The sequence below is a fragment of the Ipomoea nil genome, unplaced genomic scaffold (genome assembly GCF_001879475.1).
Source record: "Ipomoea nil cultivar Tokyo-kokei standard unplaced genomic scaffold, Asagao_1.1 scaffold1179, whole genome shotgun sequence".
NCBI classification, from domain to species: domain Eukaryota; kingdom Viridiplantae; phylum Streptophyta; class Magnoliopsida; order Solanales; family Convolvulaceae; genus Ipomoea; species Ipomoea nil.
Window position 1 is genome coordinate 2,025,853 of NW_017617607.1, and position 24,700 is coordinate 2,050,552.

At 39.2% G+C, this 24,700-nt stretch overlaps 1 pseudogene; it reads right to left on the reverse strand.

The window, feature by feature from the left end:
* Positions 1–18,564: 18,564 nt before the first annotated feature.
* Positions 18,565–20,900, reverse strand: LOC109183820 (annotated as a pseudogene).
* Between the last annotated feature and the right edge of the window lie 3,800 nt (positions 20,901–24,700).

Here is a 24,700-nt window from a genome sequence, read left to right on the forward strand (position 1 = left end):
GCAACTGAAAGGCTTAGGCCAAGACCATTTTCTGGCCCGTCAAGGGGTGGTAGAAGGCCGACAATTGAAGAAAGGCAGGAGAAGATTTATCCTTTCATGGATTCCGATGTATCTCCCATGTTTGATGAGCTACTCAAACTTAGGCTCATTGAGTTGCCTGAAATGAAACGTCCCGATGAAGCTACAAGGGTGGATGACCCATATTACTGCAAGTACCATCGTCTTCTCGGTCACCCAATTGAGAAATGCTTTATCTTCAAAGACAAAGTAATGGCACTGGCCAGGGATGGAAAAATTGAGCTCGCTGATGCTAACGCGAGCTCGAATCAAATCTCAATTACACTCGGACGGTTCGCTCCGCTATGTACTGAAAAGGAAGATGGAAAACAACGGAGGCGTCCACTCCCCTTCATTGTTAAGCATGTTGCTGGTCAAAGTTCAGAACCACGGCAGAATGATAACACGTCCGAAGGAAAATGGGTTATTGTCACTCATAGAAAGAAGAAAGTTGAGCCTGTGAAGCATCAAAAGCACATAGTGAAAAGTTGGCTTGAGAAAACCTCAAAAAATACTCATGCCCGCAAATCAAAGACGAAGGGGCATGTCAAGCAACCACGAGCACCAATTCCTTTGGCTCAATATATGCCAAAAGGATTTGATCTTCAAGGGGCCGGCACTTCTAGCTCCTGCTTAAATACAAATGACAAGCCAGAAGATGGAGGTGAATGTTCATCTCATAAACATATCGAGGATGAGGAAGTGTTAATGCATAAGGCTACTTCCTATTCCACAGAAATTACCTTCAAGGATGAAGACTTGTTACTTGGAGGCACGCCACACAATCGCCCATTGTTTGTTGATGGCTACACCCGTGGGCAAAAACTCAAAAGAATTATGGTTGATCAAGGCTCAGCTGTCAACATCCTATCCCTCCGAGCTGTGAAGGACCTTGGTATATCTACAGATGAGCTTGCCCAATGTCTTCTAATGATACAAGGCTTCAATCAGGGAAGGTAAAGAGCAATCGGCATCATCAGACTTGACTTAAGAATTGGGAGCCTAAGTTCAGGTGTCCTCTGCCATGTCATAGATGCGAGGACATCTTATAACTTGTTACTTGGAAGGCCGTGGATACATGAAAATGGGGTGGTACCCTCGTCTTGGCATCAATGCCTCATGTTTGAAAAGAACGGCGTAGTTGAAAAGGTTGTCGCCGATGAAAGTCCTTTCACATAGGCTGAGTCTTACTTTGCGGATGCAAAGTTCTACATTAAAAGGAAAGTTATTGTTGAAGATATTGAGGAAAGCAATGACGATCCACCTTCCCAATCAAAGTCAAAGGGAAAACAAGTTGTAGAGGGAGATCAACACAACACAAAACTCATCTTCCCGCTTGCAAGGATTGATACACTCAAAACAAATGCAACAAAATCATCCGAAGAGAAATGTGGTGATAAAGTGGGCCAAATATTCCCCGCCAAACGTACCGAGGGTTTCGACCCTAACGCTTATAAGCTTCTAGCCAAGGCTGGCTATAACCCCAACGAGCCACAGAAGTTGGGAAAGCTTATCCCAGAAGCCGGTGGTAAAGGCAAGGCAAGTCACCAAGAGCCTCAAACGCGCAAAGGGTTGGGCTATGTTCCCCCTAAACCAGTGCGAATTCTTATAAATAGGGCTGCAAGTAATTGTATCTCCGCGGAGGGAAGCGAGTATGACCCAAAGCTCACTCCTACCAATGATAATAGGCAAGACAAAACGAAGTCAGTCTTCGACCGAATCGGTAAGGCGGACTCTCGACGCTCAGTCTTTGATAGACTGGGGTTAAGTCCTAAAGCCCTAAAGAGAAAGTCAATGCATGATCGACTTGGAGCTGTCCAAGTTATTAAAGACAGTGCCAATGTTCCTGCTGAAGTGGAACCTCCCAAAAGGCTTAGAAGCATGATTCCTTCTCGGATGAGACGAGAAACATATATTCATGTTTCATGCGGTGAAGTGTTGAAAGTCCAACCGAAGATCATTGTACACACTCGCGTACATAAAAAAGAAAATGAGGAAAGCGTAGGCTCAAGTGATGACGTACCACCAACTACTCAGGAAGAGGTGGCATCGTCGTTCCATATCACGTTATGTGATGAAACCCCGATTGAGGGAGAAGATGCGGAAGAGGCACCCCATGAGTTAGAAGAAGGGGTACGAGTCGCGGTGGACGAATTAAAAGAGGTTGATCTGGGAACGCCTGAAAATCTTCGTCCTATCTTCATTAGCGCACTCCTATCCGATGAAGATGAAGAAATCTATGTCACATTGCTGAAAGAATATATTGATGTCTTTGCATGGACATACAAGGAGATGCCAGGGTTAGACCCAAAGGTAGCTGTGCACCGCTTAGCAGTGAAGAAGGGGTGTCGCCCGGTTAAGCAAGCTCAACGACGCTTCCGCCCCGAGCTCATTCCCTCGATTGAAACAGAAGTTAATAAGCTTATTGAGCCTGGCGAGTTAAATATCCAACCTGGATATCCAGTATTGTTCCCGTGCGCAAGAAGAACGGCCAGATCCGCGTCTGCGTAGATTTTCGGGACCTTAATATGGCATGCCCGAAAGATGACTTCCCGCTTCCTATCACGGAGTTAATGATAGATGCGGTGACTGGGCATGAGATCCTGTCATTCATGGATGGCTCCTCCGGTTACAATCAAATCCGCATGGCGCCGGAAGATGAAGACTTAACTGCATTCCGAACGCCAAAAGGCATCTACTGCTATAAAGTAATGCCCTTTGGTTTGAAAAATGCAGGTGCTACATACCAAAGGGCTATGCAGACAATATTTGACGATATGCTTCACAAAATGGTCGAATGCTACGTAGACGACCTGGTTGTGAAGTCGAAATTGCGCACAAATCACTTGGTGCATTTAAGGCAAGTCATCGACCGCCTACGAAAGTTTCAACTGAAAATGAACCCCCTGAAATGTGCTTTTGGGGTTGCTGCTAGAAAGTTCCTCGGGTTTACTGTTCGACACAGGGGCATCGAGATTGAACAAGCAAAGATTGACGCCATAATGAAGATGCCTGAGCCGAGAAACCTTCATGAGCTTAAAAGCTTACAAGGGAAGTTGGCTTACATCCGAAGGTTCATATCAAACCTAACAGGAAGATGTCAACCTTTTAGTCGGTTGATGAAAAAGGGCATCCCGTTCATATGGGACGAGGCATGAAAGAGCGCATTTGAGAGTATCAAGTCATACTTGATGAAGCCGCCTGTGCTAACCGCTCCTGTCCATGGTCGCCCGCTGATCCTTTATATCTCCGCCCAAGATTGTTCTGTGGGCGCCTTGCTTGCTCAAGAAAATGACAAAGGGAAGGAGAATGCTCTCTACTATCTTAGTAAAATGATGACCCCGAACGAGTTAAAGTACTCCCCAATTGAAAAGCTATGTTTGGCACTTGTGTTCGCCATCAAAAAACTTAAGCACTACTTCGAGGCTCATACCATCCGGCTCTCCGACCGCCTCGCAAGGTGGTACTTATTGTTTCAACAGTTTGAAATTGTATATGTGCCGCAAAAGTCTGTCAAGGGGCAAGCCTTGGCCGATTTCCTAGCAGACCACCCAATACCTGCTGAATGGGAGTTGTCTGACGATTTGCCTGATGAAGATGTGCTTGTCATTGAAATCCTACCCCCATGGAAGATGTACTTTGATGGAGCTTCGCATAGAGAGGGGGTAGGTGCTGGAGTTGTCTTCGTCACTCCGGAAGGCGAGGTGTTGCCATATTCATTCACCTTGACCGAGCAATGTTCAAACAACGTTGCTGAGTATCAAGCATTGATACTTGGGCTCGAAATAACGGCTGATATGAAGCAACTAAGAATTAACATTTATGGAGATTCAAAGTTGATCATAAACCAAGTGTTGGGTCTATATGAAGTGAAAAAGGAGGAGTTAGTCCCATATAACAACTATGCAAAGGTACTTATGCAATGGTTAGGGTACGTCACAATTGAACATGTACCGAGGAAAGAAAACAAGCAGGCTGACGCCTTAGCCGCATTGGCTTCAATTATTTCTCATCTTGCAGCCCGAGTGCGGGTATGTCAAAAGTGGGTAGTTCCACCAATCTTCAATGAAGACGGCTCAGTTGATGAAACTGTTGAACTCCCTACTGCCTCAGTGTATGATATTGGCAAAGACGACTGGAGGCAATCGCTAATGGACTACCTCGCTGATGGAAAGTTACCCGAAGATTCACGTAAGAGGGTGGATATAAAGCGTCGAGCTCCTCGCTTCATCTACTATAAAGAGACGTTGTATCATCGTTCATTCGAGGGAGTCTTTCTCCGATGTTTAGGGGAAGATGAAGCTTTACAAGCTATGCAAGAAGCTCATTCTGGGGTTTGCGGTGCACATCAATCCGGTCCCAAGTTACACTTCCATATTAAGCGAATGGGCTATTATTGGCCTACAATGGTAAAGGATTGCATAGACTATGCTCGAAGGTGTCAAGCTTGTCAATATCATGTAAACTTTATCCATCGGCCACCAGAACCTCTGCACCCAACAGTTGCATCATGGCCATTTGATGCTTGGGGACTTGATGTGGTTGGCCCAATTACGCCTAAGTCATCTGCAGGGCACGCATATATACTAGCTGCCACCGACTACTTTTCAAAATGGGCTGAAGCCGTGGCATTGAAGGAGGTGAAGAAAGAAAATGTTGCAGACTTTCTCCGTGTCCACATCGTCTATCGATTTGGTATCCCGCGATATATCTTAACAGATAACGGGAAGCCCTTTGACAACAAGTTGATGGACAAGATCTGCAAGCTTTTTGACTTTAAGCAGCGAAACTCGTCAGCTTACTATGCAGCTGCGAATGGGCTTGCTGAAGCTTTTAACAAGACCCTATGCAATTTATTGAAGAAAGTGGTCTCAAAATCAAAAAGAGACTGGCATGACAGAATGGAAGAAGCTTTGTGGGCGTATAGAACCACATACCGCACACCTACTCAAAGCACTCCATACTCTTTGGTGTATGGTGTAGAAGTAGTCTTGCCTCTAGAGCGCCAAATACCTTCCTTAAGGTTGGCTATACAAGAGGGCCTTACTGATGAAGAAAATGCCAAGCTACGCTTGGCTGAGTTAGAAGCCTTGGATGAAAAACGTCTGCAAGCGCAACAAAGCTTGGAGTGCTATCAAGCTCGTATGTCTAGAGCTTTTAACAAAAGGGTAAGGACCCGTTCCTTTCAAATTGGGGACAAAGTTCTAGCTGTTCCCAGGCCCATCATCGTCACGAGAAAAACCGGTCACAAGTTCACTTCAAGGTGGGATGGTCCCTACGTGATTTTAGAAGTTTACACCGGCGGGGCTTATAAGCTAATTAGTGAAGATGGTTTGAAGATCGGTCCGATTAATGGAAGGTTCCTAAAGCTTTACCACCCTTAAACTTGGGGTGTCAACACAAGTCATGAAGATGTGATGAATGACTGATCCACCAAAAATGCAGCACGTGGATAAACTGCTAATGCATCTCGCTTTGTCTATGGGTGGGCCCAAATCATAGACGCTCCTGGCCCGCATGAGTCTAAACTGTGAACAACTCTACTTTATCAAAAAAAAAAATCATTTGAACTACGTTTGACTTGATCTCCTTCATAGGAGTACGTAGGCAGCTTAGAAATCAAACTATCTAAGTCCAGTCATAACATAAACAAGTCCAATTCATGTTGCAAGAGTGGGTTCTCAAGACAATCCTTCAACGGATCAAAGCAAAGTTGTACGAATTATTGCTAAAAGACCAGCACACAAATGAGAGCACTCGATTATCAAGAGTTCGGGAAACGAAACAACAAAAGGTCTTGCAACCAAAAAGAGAACTAAAAGAAAAAGAATATCAGTCGATGAAAAGCTTGAAGGTAAGCATGTTGTCTCTACATGCCTCTAAGCTCATCTCTGTCTTGTTCAAGCTCTCTTCATCTTTTGGCGTCAACACAATCGACTCTTTGATGAGAGAGACTTCTGCCTTCGCATTTGAAACTGTAGTCTCATCCTTGGTTGAAGCCTCAGCGATAGAAGTACGGCAGTCACATGCATTTTGACTGGCCAGTTGATTGGGGAAAACCCTTTATGAAATTTTAAAGGGAGGAAGCTAAAAGATACTCCTTGATATGAGTCGAAACTGTCGCATAGCCTTAAAGATTCCTTGGCACGAGTCAAAACTGACTCATGGTAGCCTCCAAGAAGTCATGATGCATACTGAGTACGACCTCAGTCTGTTCCGAGTGTCCCTTGATGAAATTGAATTCACAGAGCGAGGGTGTTAGTTACACGAGGTTTCACCTTCAAGTATCCATTTCCCTAAAGTCGGGAGTATATCTGAGTATTCCACGTGGCGTAGGCCAGACTGCAGAGTCCACGTCTTTGATGGCTTGAACTTAAAAAACGGAAGGATTTGCTATCTGGGATGAATCTATTATTTCGATTTATCGAAAGTCCAGTCCTCCACTCAAAGTCAAGTCAAAAAGTTTGCAGGAAAAAAAAAGTTCAAAAGCTAAAGCTTGAAGAAGATCATCATGAAAGTGTTCAAGAAAATTCTCATGTTACAACATATGTACACAAGACAACCCATATAATATATATTATATATATACACATACCACGTATATATATCATATATTATATGCGTGTGCACATATATTATATGGTGAAGCAAGCAATTATACACCCGCACCACTACATAAAAGCATGCATGGGTTATTTATATATACACTCACATACAGTGGCCCACACGCCATATACGTACCTACACTACAAAACAAATGGCAATGGAGTTATAGATATAATATGAGTTATCTATATGGTGGGCCACATATATATATATATTATGTATACACTCATGCTGGCAGTAGGGTGAGGAAACAAAACAAAAGCTTACATATATATACATCTGACACACGCAAAGAAGAAGGAAAAAATGGCAATTGCACACTGCCCAAAGCAACTCCATATATATCATGGGCAACCACACGTGATACACTATATGCACACCTAAACTACATGCAAATTCAAGCAACTACACTTGGAGAGTTTCATATATGTGGACGGTGTATGTATATTATATATATATATATATATATATATATATATATACTCACGCTAGCAGTGGATTAATATATATATTTTCACACTACATGCAAAGCTAACAGGTCATGTATATAGTATGTACACATTAGAGGTGGCCAAAACCCGGGCCTGGACCGGGCCTGGGCCTCGGTTAGCATTGCCCGGGACCGGCCCATAATGTTCAGGGCCGGTTCTGTGTCGGGCCTAGCCCGGGTCGGCCCCGGGCCTCTTGTGGGCCGATCCCGGGCTAGGCCCGGAATTTTTTATATATTTTTTTTAAATATATAATTTTTATAAATCAAAATAATTTTGTTTGAAATGAGATTTGAACCCTCAACCTTAGTGTTGTCAAATTAAGTTCTTTCCAATTAAGCTAATTCATCTCTTGATACATTAATAATTGTTAATACTTTAATATCATTTAAACTTGTATTCTTGTACTAGAAATCTAGTATTCAATTTATATAAGACTTATCATTTAAACTTGTAGTCTTGTACTAGTATCCAATTTATATAAGACTTAATATAATTTGATAACTTATAAGTATTATAAAATGTATTATAGTTTATAAATTTCATTTAATTTTTTACTCACTAAATTTTGTTAGATTGATAAATTAAAATTTATAAAAGACTTTTAAATTAAGTTTGCTCTTAATTTAAGTTCTTTCCAATTAAGTTTATTAATCTCAAAATTAAAAATTAACACAATTTTCTACTAAATTAAATTTTATAAATGACTTTAATATCATTTAAACTTGTAGTCTTGTACTAGTATCCAATTTATATAAGACTTAATATTATTTGATAACTTATAAGTATTATAAAATGTATTATAGTTTATAAATTTCATTTGATTTTTTACTCACTAAATTTTGTTAGATTGATAAATTAAAATTTATAAAAGACTTTTAAATCACTTAATTTAAGTTCTTTCCAATTAAGTTTATTAATCTCAAAATTAAAAATTAACACCATTTTCTACTAAATTAAATTTTATAAATGACTTTAATATCATTTAAACTTTAACCAAAAGTAGTTTAATTTTTTTTTTTTTTATATATAGCATTAGGCAATAGGCATTAGCCATGGGAGATTAGCTTTGCTGCCAATCTGCCATGGTTCCGTTTTCCCGGTCCTAGGCCCGGGCCTGGGCCTGGGCCTGGGCCGGTTAGGGGCCTGGGCCGTGCCTGGGCCTGGGCTCTGGGCCGGTTCCGTGCCGGGCCCCGAATTTTTTTTTTAAGGAACCTGAACCGGCCCTTAACAACTCGGTTCAGGTTCGAGCTAAGCCCGGCCCAGGCCCAGTAAGGCCCAGGCCCACCTTTTTCCGGGTCGATTCAGGGTTGGTTCGACCTTGAACCGGCCCGTGGCCACCTCTAGTACACATACATATGTACACGAAAAGAATGCTGCCTTCAAGAAAGTTATAGTCACACGCAAGCAGACATGGGAAAGTGAGATGGCACATGGCTCTATGTAGTTTCTTAAAATGCGAACTATGCAGAAAGCGAAGCAGATAAATTAAACCAAAAACTCATCTCGCTATTTTGCTACCTCTGTCAACGACCGTCGAGTTCACCGGCGACTCGTCCAAGTGATCGATCCTCCGGCGACTATCCACGGCTTTCTTCTCCAAGAACGGCGACAGCCACGTGCCGGAGCGCGTGCTATGCGACATCCCAGTAGTTCTCTCCTCTGATAACGATGGCCGGTACTGAAGGTTTAACAATGGCAAGTCTCCGCCTGTAGCAGCAAGTGGCCATGAGGCCAGGTCCAAAGCTTGGATGGAATTTTCCATGCGACAGAGTCAAGCTAACGATCTCCGACAACCATCCCGTCGAGTGTCCCAAGACGATGACAGAAATTCCGGTCGACAACCGCAATATTCTAGCAAGAAGCCATCATTCTCCGGCGGCGAGCTTTTCGATTCCCCTTCGGCAGTAGCAGATATAAGTTCTAGTCGTGGGGAGAAACAACCAAAAAGTTGATTCTGATGTGTTAATTTTTAGCGATGCATGAGTCCGATGACGGTGACAACGCCGGAGCAGTGTCCGGCGATAACCCTGCAGTGCACGTCGCTCTCCTCCAAACACGATGGCGACAGCAACGTGCCGGAACACGTGCACGGTGAGTACCCAGCGGCTTTCATCTCCGGCGGCCACAATTGTTATGGCGAAGATAAGAGACAGGCTCCGGTGACAGCGACGTCTCAAACAAGCTTTCTTCTCCGTCGAGTTCACCAGCGACCTCTGTTTCATAGACGCGCCGGAGCAACATCTGAGGTGAGTCTCTACGGCTGGGAGGTCCGAACAATGGCGGAGTACGTTCCAGTCTAATGTTTTCCGGAGCAAGTGACCATGGAGTCAAATCCAATGGCGGAAGACAGCTTCTCCGATGATAAAAGACGTGCCGGAGCAACGTCCTAAGGCAACCCTATGGCGTGTACTCCTCCGATGTGAAGGTCCTAAATAGTGGTGGAAAACGTTCTGAAAAATCTATTTTCAAAAAGTTCCGGTGCATTGTTGGTGAAGATAATGATCCAAGAAATAACGAGATTCCAAGCAGTTCCCGGTCCATTGTTTATGGAAATGGCAAGGTTCCAGGAGTTCCAGACCACTGTTGGTGACGGTGGAGAGCTCAAGAAGAAGCATAGCAGATGTCCGGTGCGATACTAGATCGCCGGCGCGATTCCGTGTCCTTCATCGCCAAGTTCAATGAGAATGGAGAGGCACTGTCCGGTAGCAAGAGCAGATCCAAACAGTGGTGAAAACAGCCGGGAAATCAATTATGAGAAGGTTCCGGTCCACTGTTGGTGAAGATGGCGAGCCAAGCATTAGTGAGAAAACAACCCGGAAAATCAATTCCCAGGAGGTCCCATCCAATGCTCTCAATTCTTCCCCTCCTTGTTCTTGATAAAAGCTGCAGAAATTAAATACATACACATATATATGGGCAAAAAATTAGAGTTTAGAGTTACCTGAAGGTTGTTGGTCCCCTCTCAGATGAGAGGGGATGCAAGGCAGTGAAGATGAAGTCTTATTTATAGCTGCAGAATGATGAATTTGAGTGTGCCAAGACTCCAATTTTGTTGTTTAATCTATATCAAGTTCTGATTCTGCGGTTGGTTATGTGGCTGGGATATAGTTGATAGAATTTTGAATTCTAAGAGAAGAGCTGATTGGATGTTGGAACTACACTGGTGGTCATGTACGTCTATCAAGCTGTGAAAGGAAATTAATTTTAGCTAAATTAAAATTGGAATTTGGCTAAAAATAAAATTAAATCTGAGTAATGTTTTGAGAGGGAAAATGGCCTTTAATATGATTGTGGACATGGTTCTTGTTGGGCTTGGGGCATATATTGGAGATTTCTTGCAGTAAGAATTTAATTATTGGGTTATTATCTACAAATATGGACTCTTGGACTACTACGATTAATTTCGAGACTACCTTCCCTTTGCGTTTAAGGCACGTCAAGCAAGTCTCGAAGAGGCAATTTGTAAGCATTGAAAATTTAAATAATATTGTTGGACCATGGTGGATAATTGATTGTTAAATTAATTACTTTAATTAGGCTAATTGGACTAATATTTATTTAATTGGGTTAATTAAATGGCCCATTGAATAATTAATTAGTTTAATTACTTAATTAAGTGTAATTGGATGTTGGATTGTTCGGCCCGAGATGACGAAATATTTAATCGAGTTGGACCAGACTGCTTGGATGAATTGGGTTGCCTAATTAGCGGGCTTGACTTGGTCTTAGCCCACTAAAATTATATATGGATTATATAATTTTGAGGAATTTGAATATTTGATATTATTTGGAAATTTAATGAAATCATGAACCTGGACACAACAGTGTCCTGATACATTCTTTAATTTAATTAAAGAAATTAAATTAAATAAGGAATTCAGAATTGGTTGGAGATTTTCTCTCACCCTCACCACTATAAATAGTGGTTTCATTTTCAAAGAATGGGAGCTGGAAATCTCCATATTGAAGCTCTGCTGAAATCTCGCCAGGATATCGTCTAGAACACGCCCGCAGTTGTACTGCGTATACACGCTGAGGAACACGCCACTTGAACACCGAAAGCCCTTCTTTGAAGATCAAGCTGCATATTAGCCCTTCATTGAAGAACAAGCTACATAACTCCGGAGGCCCTTCAGCAAGGAACTACTTCCAGTTCGGTATACTCCCGGACTCGGCATACTTCCAGTTCAACATACTTTGAACTCGGCATACTTCCAGTTCGGCATACTCCCGAACTTGGCATACTTTGAACTCGGCACACTTCTAATTCGGCATATTCCGGATTCGGCATACTTCCGACAAGGAACTACTTCAAGTTCAGCATACTCTGAACTCGGCACACTTCCAATTTGGCATATTCCAAATTTGGCAGACATCTAATAGGCATACTTCTAGTAGAGAATCAGAGAACTTCTCACATACAGAGATTGTACCCCTTCTTGATTGATACATACTACTTGTAACCGATACTTTGAATTTTGAATATATACAATTCAAGTTTTTCGCGTTTACATGCATATTGGTTATAGATCAGTCTTTTCAGATCGTGAAGGTTAAGGTTTACGTATTTGTAATTGCATATTGGTTTTGGCATTAAAACGACAATCATATGTTCTGTGTTACTCTTGTTTTTTGACTCTTGCTTTCAAATTGCATGTCATCTCCAACCTTTTTATTTTTTGCAGAGGGTCTTTTTTGGAAGAAAACCCATACCTTCTTGTGATTACTATGGTTTTATCACTACTACATTCTGTGTTTGACTTCTTGGCATTCAATAATGGTAAGAAATAGCATCTCTTATGCAGATAATAAATGCAAGTTTGCAGAAAGATTTAATATATTTGTTTTCTGCTCTATTTTCCAGATTGACAGATCTGGTAAGATACCTACGTTGAGATTCCGTGATCGGGAACAAGACAAAAGGATATGAAGATGATCTTGCGATGAAGTATCTATCCTATCTCCTCTTCTTCTTGGTTGTATGCTTTTCTATACGATCTCTAATGTATGATTGCCACACTCTTCCCTCAGAAGCTGTGTTTATATGTTTGGGAAGTCTCTATCTGTTGATTTTTTATTTTTACTTTTTCCCTTTTCATCTTTAGCTCTCCATTTTGCTCTGCTGAAATAATCACCTGGCTCCGGCATGTATATATTTAAATTGCATGTATGTGGCTACTCACACTGCTACCTCAAAGCCTCAGACCAATTACAAAAATCATCTAAAACTATAAGTTAAAGTCTGTTGCTCATCTACCTTGGAGGCAGATGACATACAAGTTTCTAAACACAATTATTGATTATCTCTTCGCATTTGTCGATGCCTACATTGCATCCTCTTTCTGTCTTTCGAGATGGTAAGTTTTGCTAGACTAATCAATCTTATACTTTACTTTGTGGCTCATTTGATAGAGTACACATATAGCACTTAGTAAAGATCTAAAATGTAACTCTCTATATCATTTACTTGTCATCATGTTTGCTATTTTAAGGTCAACCCAATATTTATTTCACTATTTGCTTATTTTCATTAAAACTTTCTTAAAATTCAGGAATTTAGATTGTTTTTGTTTAAGAGAATTTCTAATCTAAATTTTAAATACAGTATATAAATTTTTATTTGCCAATACTAGATTAATTAATATATAAAAAAATTAAATTGTGAACTGCTAATGGGGGACCTAGGTAAATCTAACAGGGCGTTTGGTTGGAGGGAATTTAAATTTCATTCCCGCTTAATTCCTACCTAATTCCAAAGGCCACTAAATTCCTTAGTTTGGTTGGAAGGAATTGCAATTCCCTTACGGAGCGTTTGGTTGGACGGAAGAAATTAGGGGGAAAAGGTAATTCGGTGGCAAAAGAATAAGGTGGGAATAAAGTAGGAATTCAAATTATGTTGTTTGGTAAGGAGAAATAGAATTATTGGAATTGAGAAGGACATAAGTGGTATAAAGACTAAAATACCCTTGTATAATAATAATAGTAATAAGAACTAAGGGTAGTAATGTCATTTCATATGTTTTTCCTTTCTCAAATTCATTGAATTGCAATTCATGGGGATTCCCTCCCACCAAACAATAATGTAATTGAGGCATCCACTGAATTGCAATTCAACTACAGCTAAATTACAGTGAACCAAACGCCTTGTTATTTTCATGGAATTAAAATCTCATGGAATTGCAATTCCTTTTTCACGTAATTCCCTCCTTCCAACCAAACACACGTAAAGTGTTGGTACTTTAGTTCGTCATTCGATTTAGAAAATAGCTAATCTTAAACAGAAAATTGTGTTTTTCATTTCCTTTATACAGTTACTTATATTCCCTTTACTAATTTTTCTTGTCTTCTTAAATTGATAATATTCGTCCTTATGACTTGGTTGATATAATGTTACATGGCGTTTGATTGGAGAGAATTATAATTCTATTTCTACATAATTTTGAAGGCAAGGAAATTCAATTCGTTTGGTTGGAAGGAATTGCAATTCCACGAAATTGAAATTCCATCATTTTCAAGGAATTAGAATTCCATGTCCCCCTTAGTATTTCAATTCCATGAATTTTAGGAAGAAAAAAAAACAAAAAAGAGAAAATGATCAAATACGTCCCTAAACTTTACTTTAAAAGTCACAGGCCCTTAAACTTTAAAAAAGTACAATTAAACCCTCAAACATGTCAAATTGGGTCAATGAAACCCAAAAACCAATAAATGGCCTGTTATTACAGGTCATTTCAATCCGGTGACCGGCAACTGGCGACGACTTTGCCTATAAAACACGACGAAGAGGCTTGGGTGGGCCACAATAAGCGTGAGAGTTGTGCCATGGAGTCTGCCGCCATGCCACCTTGCCATCACTTCTGACCCTGATTTTACAGTCGGAAACCATCAGCTCCAAGCTCCAGAGATCGAACCTCTTCTGCCAAAGAACAAACCCGCCCATTTCACCCCGCCTGCTTTTACCGCTCTTGACTTTCATCACCTTCCCATTATTGTTCAAGCCCAGCCCGTCTCCGCAAATGAATTCGGACGCAAACATCTTCACCTTCCCCATTGCGTACATACTATCAATGGTGTTCAAAGCAATTTCCCCGCCGGCCGCCACCACGTATTGCTGCACGATGTACTTCGCCATAGACGCCTCCTACATTACCATAAAATCGGCATTGCTAAGCAAAACAAGATAGAAACCGACATTTGCCGTTGCTAGTTGTCGGATTGAAATGGCATGTAATAACATGTCATTTATCGGTTTTGGGCTTCATTGACCCAATTTGACATGTTTGAAGATTTAATTGCATTTTTTTAATTTTAAGGGCCTAATAGAGTCAGTAGCATTCAAAATAATAATAATAATAATAATAATAATAAAAATAATAGTCAAGAGACTATTTCAGTAATTAACTTTCGGAGAAAATAGTGCATGTGATGACTGAAATCGTTCCCAGACTATAGAAAAATTACCAATTTGGTCCCAAATTAACATATGTCGACCATTTCAGGTAAAAAAGGCATAATCGAAGATGCAATTAGCCAATTTTAAAAGTCAATGACCAAAGTGGTGAAATCCTCATAGTCGAGGGACTAAATCGGCAATTACCTCTAATTTTTCTTTAGTAGAAATGATAGATTTTCACATCTAAAACATACAACAACTATATTCTGTTTTAGCTTACTTTGGAAAAGCAAATAGTGCATGTTTGACTTGGGTTTGGAGAAGGGTATTCGGGCTACCAAGGATGAAGGTGTGGATGGGTGCATCGAGGACTAGCCAGTTTGTGCGTGGTTGGCAAGGTATCTCATAGCACATTAATATTTTAAAAATATATAATTTTTAAATTTTTAAATACGAAAAAATTAATATTATTTGTAGACTTTACTTATTTTTTGAACTTTGAATTCATATTAATTTTTGTTAGACTTCAAAGTTGGATTGCAAATTCACAATGTTAATATTTGTAAACATTATTTATTCTTGTGAACTTTGAATTAAAATTTAAAAAAAAAAAAACCCGCAAGCCGAACAACGGGGCTTGTCAACCCGCATGGGGCGGGCTATGTGTATGGACCCTAACCCACGGGCTTGGTGGGCCAATCCGCAAAAAATCCGTCAGAAATTAGGCCCGCGATGGGTTGGTCCGCAATACCCCACTATTTTGACAAATTTTGCATGTACATTCCTTAGAAAATGACTTCCCTAAAAAAAAAAGGGGGAAGTAATTTTCCCCCAAAACATACCTATTTTCCTTTGACTAAGACATCATTTTTCATTGATCTTATTTTCCCCCCTCTTACCAAACAGCAAATTATGTTGTGCATTCGTATGCACCCTGTATATAAAACGCACACACCATTCCACACCCACGCACACACCACCGTAAAATTCCACATAATTTAAAATTTCAGAAGTACAAAATATAATTAATTATTACTATTGATAGGGTCCCTAATAATTTAAAATATCAATTTCCATTCATAATCTCCCTAATATAATGCTACAGATTCCAATTGAATTATATCCATAATTAAACATATATCTACAATTATTATTTAATCCTTTTGATTTCAATATATCCTTAATTACTTTTACAATCTCTTATAATCTTAACCATTCATGGAAAATGAATCAATGGATATCATGAGATCTCATGATCTCATCTAGTATAGGGGTTGCACCAGATTCAAATATATATATATATATATATATATATATATATATATATATATATATATATATATATATATATATACAACTAGGTATTAGCTGTTGCATAATTAGACATTATAAGTTGCACAATTAGTTTACAGTGTGCTTTGATAGTAGTTTTTTTTTGGGCACAATCAGTCATTACAAATTACACAATCAGGTATTAATAGATGCACAATCAGGCATTACGAGTTACGCAAAGTAGTTCAATTTGCACGGAAAGACTTGTTCTCAATATGTGTGCATGTGCGTGTGCGTGTGCGTGTGCGTGTGCGTGTGCGTGTGTGAAATTAATCAAGATCAAATAAGAATTGGTGAAACTAGGAACCAATCAAAGTCATCCATTTGACAAGATTTAACGGGTTTAAAGCAGTGAAAGATTGAACTTTATAGTGATGTTACTTGTTTGCACTCTAGTGTTAAAGGTTGGACTTTATAGTGATGTTACTTGCACCTTTTACTTGAACATTTACACTTCAAAATTTGAGTTACTTACAAAGATGCGATCATTTTTTTTTTTAAATTACTTCTATTCATTAGATATTATTAAAGGAACAATTCTAATTAGTTCATAGTTCTCTTCGAAGTAGCCGTTGACACCAAAGTAAGTGCACCCATATATATATATATATATATATATATATATATATATATATATATATATATATATATATATATATATATATATATATATAGATGAGCGCTCACATGTGGCCATGTTGTTAGGTGTGGTCATATGGTCAATTATAGACCATTAGATTAGATAGATCTAATGATTCATATTAATCAAGATTTTTTCCAGTATTTTCGCGCACATTCTCCTACCCAGAGAACTGTAAGGGTAAACTTGTCATAAAACACCGGAATAAGAAAAATCACATTGTTGTGTGTTTTATTACACTATTGGTGCATGTTGTCAACACTGTTGGTGTATTCTGGAACCCGACCGCTATAAATGGCCATTGTAATTACCATAACACGGGAATACACCATTGGTGTGTTTCACTGTGGTGTGTTTTATTACACTATTGGTGTATGTTGTCAACACTGTTGGTGTATTTTGGAACCCGCCCGCTATAAATGGTCACTGTAATTACCATAACACCCCCACTTACTAAAACGCGCGAAAATTCTCAGAATTACCACTGCCTTTAGATTAAACTGATTCAACGACCCAGATACGACCACACGACCATACCTAATGACATGACCACATATGAGCGTTTTTCTATATATATATATATATATATATATATATATATATATATATATATATATATATATATATATATATATATATATATATATGTTTATATGTTTTTTTTTTTTTTTTTTTTTTTTTTTTTTGTATTTCCCCATCTCTGCTCTCTAACTCTTCTTTTGGGTATTGCTGAGCAATAACAGCAATAGAGTAATTACAGAGGAAGTCAAGCTTTACAAAACAATTGCAGTAAGTCTATCTTCTGATTAAAAGGGGAAAATAAAGAGAAATGAAAGAGAATCATCATCTTAAATGATTGTATATGTTATTGGTTTATTGTGTTTTACAGTACAAAAATAATGTCATAGGATGTTTATACATAATCACAATTTGTAAAATTGAAGTTCTTGAATGCCATAAAAAGAAAGGAAGAAAGAAAGAAAGAGGAAAAGCTAGCTATAAATTCAAAAGGTCTTGTTTTCTTCAAATTCCAGGCTGGTTTTGCCTTCCTCTTTAGTCAAAACTAGTTCTCCTGCATTTTACCTTTATGTCTAAACCAGATTGGTTGCCTTTAGTCAAAACTAGTTCTTGAATGCATTGTCTCTGTCAAGTGCACCCAGATGAGTGTCTGAACCATCACCACCGTTGTCTTTCTCTGATTCTTCCTTCTTTTGGACTAAGCCTCCAAACACTGCTTCGGATACATCTTTTTGTGCAATCTCAACTTTCCCTTCATCATCTTCTTCTCCTTGAGAATCAGGGAGCTCGATGTCCTTGTTGTTTGCAGTACTCTTCTTCTGTGCACCAACACCTGCACTCACAAATCCAACTACCCTACTCTTATCTCTTGTGCCCGTTTCATTTACATTGGGCTCCAACTGCCTTTCTATGCCAGCCATTTGGTCATCACCGACTCCGGCCTGTTTCAACACATCATTGGCTTCCTCAAGTGTCTGCATCTGATCCTTGTGCATGAGGAGTTCGGGAAGAATGTTGTGTCCGACTATAGCTGCTGGCAGATACACTTCTCATTACACGGAGCATCTCACGAAAGGTATCCTCATTTCCATGTTGCACCTCAAATTCATTTCATTTATCCCAGTTAGATGCATATTTGTATAGTAAACGGGCACGATCAATCTCTCCCAGACTCTTCTCAAGTTCAGCATACTTTAGGCACATGGTTTTCAAATCCTTGTCTGGAAGTCTTGAATTATTAATTGCCTGCTCATATATTTCTCTAGTTTTAGGAACCCCAAAGATCACAGCCGCATGAGCTAGGTAAATCTCATACATACTTAGTTTCTCATTAGCTGGAACAGCTTTAGTAGCTAGATTATAAACCCACATGGCCCTCTTGGCAAGACCATAGTGTTCCTCTAATTTAGCATATTCCAAAAACAATGGCTTGATCGCATCAGCAGGGGCCACTCCAACAGCATGCTCAAATAATTCTCGAGCTCGTTCTAATTTTGACTTCCCATATGTTTTGACAAACTATGTCTTTACATGTGGGTATTTGAAAATTTTGACGCCTCTCTCGTAAACTTAAATGCTTCCTCAAAGAATTTATTGTCCTCCAAAAGCATATTAATAATGATTTGGGGTGTGGCAATCTTAAGATCCAAAATCCTGTCATAGACTGCCTTAGTGGACTCTAATGTACCCACGCTCTCCTCCAAATCCACATAGAACGTGCAAAGCCTAAGGGATTTATGAAGTCTCATCTGAACTGGTTCATTGACAATGCCATCAGCAGCAACTCTCCTTTTGACCTCAAGAGCCTCATGAGTTGAAGTGCATGTTTAAAATTTTTGTGCCTAAGTTCCATCTCAGCCCATTCACACCAGACAGCAGCAAGGTGATCCACTGTCTTGTAGTTCACCTGCACTGCCTTATCAAATATCACCCTAGCATTTGCAACATCCTTATGTTTCTCATACAGTTTTGCAAATGCAACCCACAGTGTATGCAGTAGCTTCCCAACAGCCTTCATTGGATCTATATATTGTCCTCACTGCCTTGGTATAAGTGAGTATCTGGCGTGTGGGATTCCCTTCAAAAAGCTTCACCCTCCTATGCCATTGCTCTACATTGTGTGGATTTTGCCTTGTTAGCAAGCTCCGGCCTCCTATCCATAAGATACTCTATCCTAGCTAATCTCAAATCAACATCCTTATCATCATTCAACCAAAATTTCTTAAGATTTTTCTCTAAATTTGCCACATTTAATCCATCATCTTCCTCCTCTACCTCATCACTCTTGCTCATCTCCTCTATCTTTAGAGCTAGCATACTCTCCTCAAATACACTAAAATCTCTAACAGTCACCACTGTGCTCATTCCCCCCTCCTCAAAAATGTCCCTTGCCTTCTCAACTAATAATCTGCCAAGGAGGTCCATAGCCTTCCAACCTCATCCCTCCCCTAATAATTGCATCCACATTCAACCCAGTAGCATGCTGACTCAACAAATCACACAGCCGATGCTTCGTCTTTCCTTTAATTGAATACAACTGGTCATCATTCAATACTCCACCCAACCTTTCTGCAGCCTCCTTCCATAACTCTGAATTCACCAACAACTCAATCAAATCCTCAATGTGAGAGGGGCCGTCTATAAACCCGGAGCGATGTCTCAATTGGGAACCTCTGACTCTGACTGACAAAATACAAATAGGGCGCCCAAATCCGATCGTGTTGAGTGACAGGCAGTGCACACAATGCACAGTCAAACGTGCAGCTTTTGCTCTATTAAGGTTTCCAAGTACATGATCCAAATGCGCATAGTCACAAGGGCTCGCTCGAAGGTGTTGTTTAGGGTTTGGAATTGAGAGTTGGTGACAGGGAGGTTGCGAACAAGCTCGAGGCGCTCCCTGAGAGCTTGTAGCTGGCAGGGAGAGCTTTCAGAGCATATCGCGCTTCTTCAAAGGGGCATCTGCTCGAGCCACCACAATTTCAACCCGAATGGGTTCCTAAGGAGTTCTGAGCTCATTCTCCGATGGATACAATTCCATTCTTATCTTCTTCTTCTTGCTTTCGTTTTCGAGGAGAGAAGAACAGTGGGGTTTATATATAGAAACTAGAAAGGAATGGTAATTCTATGAAAACTGCGATTAATATAATTATTGGGAAAACAGTGCCCAGGCGGGGTTTATATAGAAAGGAATGGTAATTCTATGGAAACTGGGATTAATATAATTATTAGGAATTGGATTTTATAAAGAAATGTGTGAACAAAGAAACTTGTTGGTTTTTTTCTTTTTCTTTTCGTGTGGATAAAGAAAGGTGTTTTTTTTTTTTACTTACTGCATCATCTGAACACAAAATGCTAGACAAAAACATGTTATTTCAAAAATAATACGGAGTAACTTTTTGTATGCATGCAGCGCAATGAATATTAGGTTGTTAGATGTACGAAACCTCTCTTTATATATCTATCTACTATACTATAATCTACTCTACTACATTAGTAAGAGCCCTAAAGAGTTAGGCCTATAATGAGTAGAAAAAATAATGATCAAATTTTTTAATGAAATGTATTACTCAAATTGATCAGATTTTAATTTTTTCTTAAGATTTGTTAAATATTATCTTCTCCGTTAATTTCTGTTAGTTTACTGTTAACTTACTCATGATTTCGGCATAATTAGTACTCTATTTCACTCTTATTAAATTAGAGGCTAAAGTGTCATCTAGCACCATGAACCATATTCGATTATTCATCCCACACCCTGAACTTTCATATCATATATATCAATCCACAAACCAAAAAATAAAATTCACCTACAACTTTTAACAGGTTTCCCTGTCTTCCTGCTGACATGGCGCCGATTTCCCATTGATGTGGCATTTTTTTTAATCTTATGTTGTCTATGTAAGCATTTACATATTTTTAAAAAAATAATAATAATAAAACAAAAATCGAATACCAAAATTATATTCTTTATTTCGCCCAGCCCTAATTCCCCCCAATTATATTTCTTATTTCACCCAAACACATAGCATTGAAACTACACGACGATAGAAGGCTGAAGGCGATGACGGCGGAAGGCTGAAGGTGACGGAAGGTGGGTTAACATGTATGTTTCTATATTGTTCTATCATATACTATTTTTATATCTTTGTGTGAATAATATATATGATGCTGATGTACTGTTGCTGGGCATAATATATATGCGTTAAAGCAACAGTACATCAACATCTTTAACGCATATATAATATATGTGATGCGTATACATTATTTTTCTCTTTTCTATGAATTATATATATATATATATATATATATATATATATATATATATATATATATATATATATAATGTTGATGTACTGTTGATGCAAATTAATTAATATATGTACTGTTGATGCATATATGTATGCAAATTCATATATGTACTGTTGATGCAAATTAATTAATACAAAACTAAGAAGGGTCTAGAATGAATACAAAACTGAAATATAATGTTTTCTTCTAAGTTTTACTAGTATTTTTTGAAAGTGTGATCCTTGGTTTGTATTTTTCAAATTTGTATTGAATATGTGTCTTTTTATCAGGATGAATGAATATGTGGAATTAATAATTTATCATGGGGGTCATTTTGTGCATAACTCTAAGGTACAATATGTGGATGGGGAAACTGAGGTAGTACGCGTATGTACCCATACTTAATATGTTATCCCCATTTACTGAAATATACATCAGATCAAAGATATGGGAAAATAGCCTCAAATTACTTACAAGTTGACCTCTGAACCCTTTCAAGCTTTAAAAGTATTACACAATGATACTAGTAGTCTACACTTAGCTCAGATTGCTCGTCAAAATAAAAAATGTGAGATTTATGTTGAACATGGAGTAGATGAGCCTGAAGTGGTGGGTTTACGTTTTCCGGGGCCTAAAGGGGATGAAGTTGAAGCTGAGGATGTGGTTGAGTCAGACTTAGGGAGTGAGCATGAGGGTAGTGAAGTTGAGGCAAATGCTGAAATTTGGAGTGAAGACGAGAGTGAAACTGAAAATGAAAGTGATAATAACAGTAAGGCAGGGTACTAAGATGTTGCTGCTCGTGTTGCTCTTGAGAAATATCCTATGCAATTTTGGTGCAAGGCTTACTTCAAGGAAGATGTGAAGTGTGACATGGTAGATAACAACTTGAGTGAGGCATTCAACAAAACTTTGTTGAATGCAAGGTCAAAATTCATAATTCCAATGCTTGAGGATATACGGGTAGCAACAATGAAGAGGGTTGCAAAGAAAAAAACATGGGCTCAAAATTGGAGAGGGAATTGTGGGTCATTGGTCATGAAGAAACTGAATGAAAGCATACTTGGGAATGCAGGTTGGGAAGTGGCATTCAATGGAGTTGAGGGGTATGAGATTAAAAAAGGCAGATTTCAATGCAATGTAAATTTACAATTGATGACCTGTTCTTGTAGGCTTTGGCAGTTGACTGGTATCCAATGTCGTCATGGTATTTGTGCAATATTTCACAAAGGACATTAGCCTGAAGAGTACATACATGAATGCTATATTAAGGAGTTATACTTGAAGACATATGAGCATGTAATCCAGCCATTGAATGGGGAAATCTTTTGGCCAAGGACTGAAGGTGATGAAATACTTGCTCCTGTTCCAAGGAAGATGACTGGTAGGCCAAAGAAGAAAAGAAAGCTTGAAGAAAATGAAAAAAAAAAAAAAAACAAAAAAAAATGAGTGAAGAGGTTAGAAAGTTGTCTAGAAAAGGAAGAATTATGACATGTCAATTATGCAAGGGAAAGGGACATAACAAACGATTTTGTCCTACATTGTCAAGCCAACAAGTAGAATCTGCCGGTTCTTCTACTGTTAGAGGAAGACCATCGACTGCTGTTAGATGGAGAGGAAGAGGAAGAGGAAGAGGAAGAGGGAGAGGAAGTGGAAGAGGGACAAACTTGTCTCAGGAAAGCTTTGTTGGAATGTCAGGTAAATAAATTGAACATAATGCAGATTTAAATAATTCATGTAGATGGTTGTTAGCAGTTTATGATTAATTGACAATGCTTTCTTCTTTTGTGTAGCCACATAGTGAAGCTCAATAGGACCATGAAGGCAGATGAGATGGATGAAGTCACTTTTTTTTTCTCATTATTTTTATTTATTTTTATTATTAAGTAGCTGGTGTTTATAGCTACTGTGTATGTACGATTTTGTCTTTTAACTAGCTAGTGGATTATGAATTGAGAATTTATTTTGTTTTGTTATTAGCAATAATATATATTAGTTTTTCTTTTTACAATTTATATTAGTAACTTGATTTCATTTTTAATTTCACTTGGTGGATATATTTATGTGCGAAAATGGTAAACAAAAAAAAAAATTAGCATTTCTGTAAATTAGGAAACCTTTTTTTTTTATATATATAACAAGGAAGGGGGAAACCCAAAAAGTTTTAGAGCTTTACAAAATGTATACACATTACGCCAACTAGGAAGACTGGACTTATCATTATCTAAGAACTCGTTAATCTCGTCTGGGGGGTTGGTCAGTGACAACAAGCCAAAGTCGTGATTAAGGGCCATTTTTTCCAAAGCGTCTGTTACTATGTTCTGTTCCCGAAAGATGGGATTTAGAGCCCATGAGTTGAAGCTGAGGAATTCCTTTCTGCAGGCCTCCAAGACGTTATGAGCAGCAATGCTAGGGAACCGAGAGCTGCATAGGTAATCAACTGCTTCATGTGAATCAGTTTCGATAATGATATCTTTGTAACTATTGGCCAACGCAAATTGAACTCCTTTAAGGATTGCCCATGCTTCTGCCTCTAAAGGAGTACAAATGCCGAGTTTGGCAATGAAGCCCATCTTCCATTCTCCCTGTGAGTCCCTTAAAACCCCCACACAACCAGCAAGGTAGGAGTGTGCAGCCACGGCACCATCAGTGTTAAGCTTAACAATACTGATAGGAGGTTTGGTCCAGCAAAGTAATTTCCATGCTGCTGAATTATCTGAAGCTTTCAGGCCTTTTGATCTTGAGAAAGCAGCACTGGTTTCGGATATCTGGGAGAAGATCCAGGAGACTTTGGAGTGTAACGGTTGAATTGATCCCTTAAAGATGGCCTCATTACGCCATTTCCATAACCACCAAAGGGTGATAGCAAAGGAAGTGTTGTCATTGCACGGCCTTCTTCCATCACCCCTTGCCAAGATTCCTTTATCAAGCCAAGCAACGAGGGGCAGGTGTCGGGAGCTCTCATGCAGCAGAGGTTGTGTGATTTTCCAAATATCCTCTGCCAATGGGCAGAACCGAAGAACATGGTCTGCATCTTCAGCGATTGATCCACAATGCTAGCAATTCTCATTATCTGTTAAGCCACGTCTCAAGCGATTTCGATTTGTGAGGATTCTATCATGTCGTAGTAGCCACAGGAAAGTACAGATCCGGTTTGGAAGCTTTAATTTCCAGATATTGTTCCATTGTGCCGCGTCGGTTGATCCTGGGAGATTCATTACAGCCTCATAAGCTGAACTAACAGAGAAAGTTCCACTAGCCTCCAAGCTCCAAACAGGCCGATCTTTGGCATGAGGATCCTCATGGAGGACAAAGGTAGCCAGCCTACTCAGAATTCTTGCGAGGAGGACTTGGTCAAGGAGTTCCCACTTCCAGCCC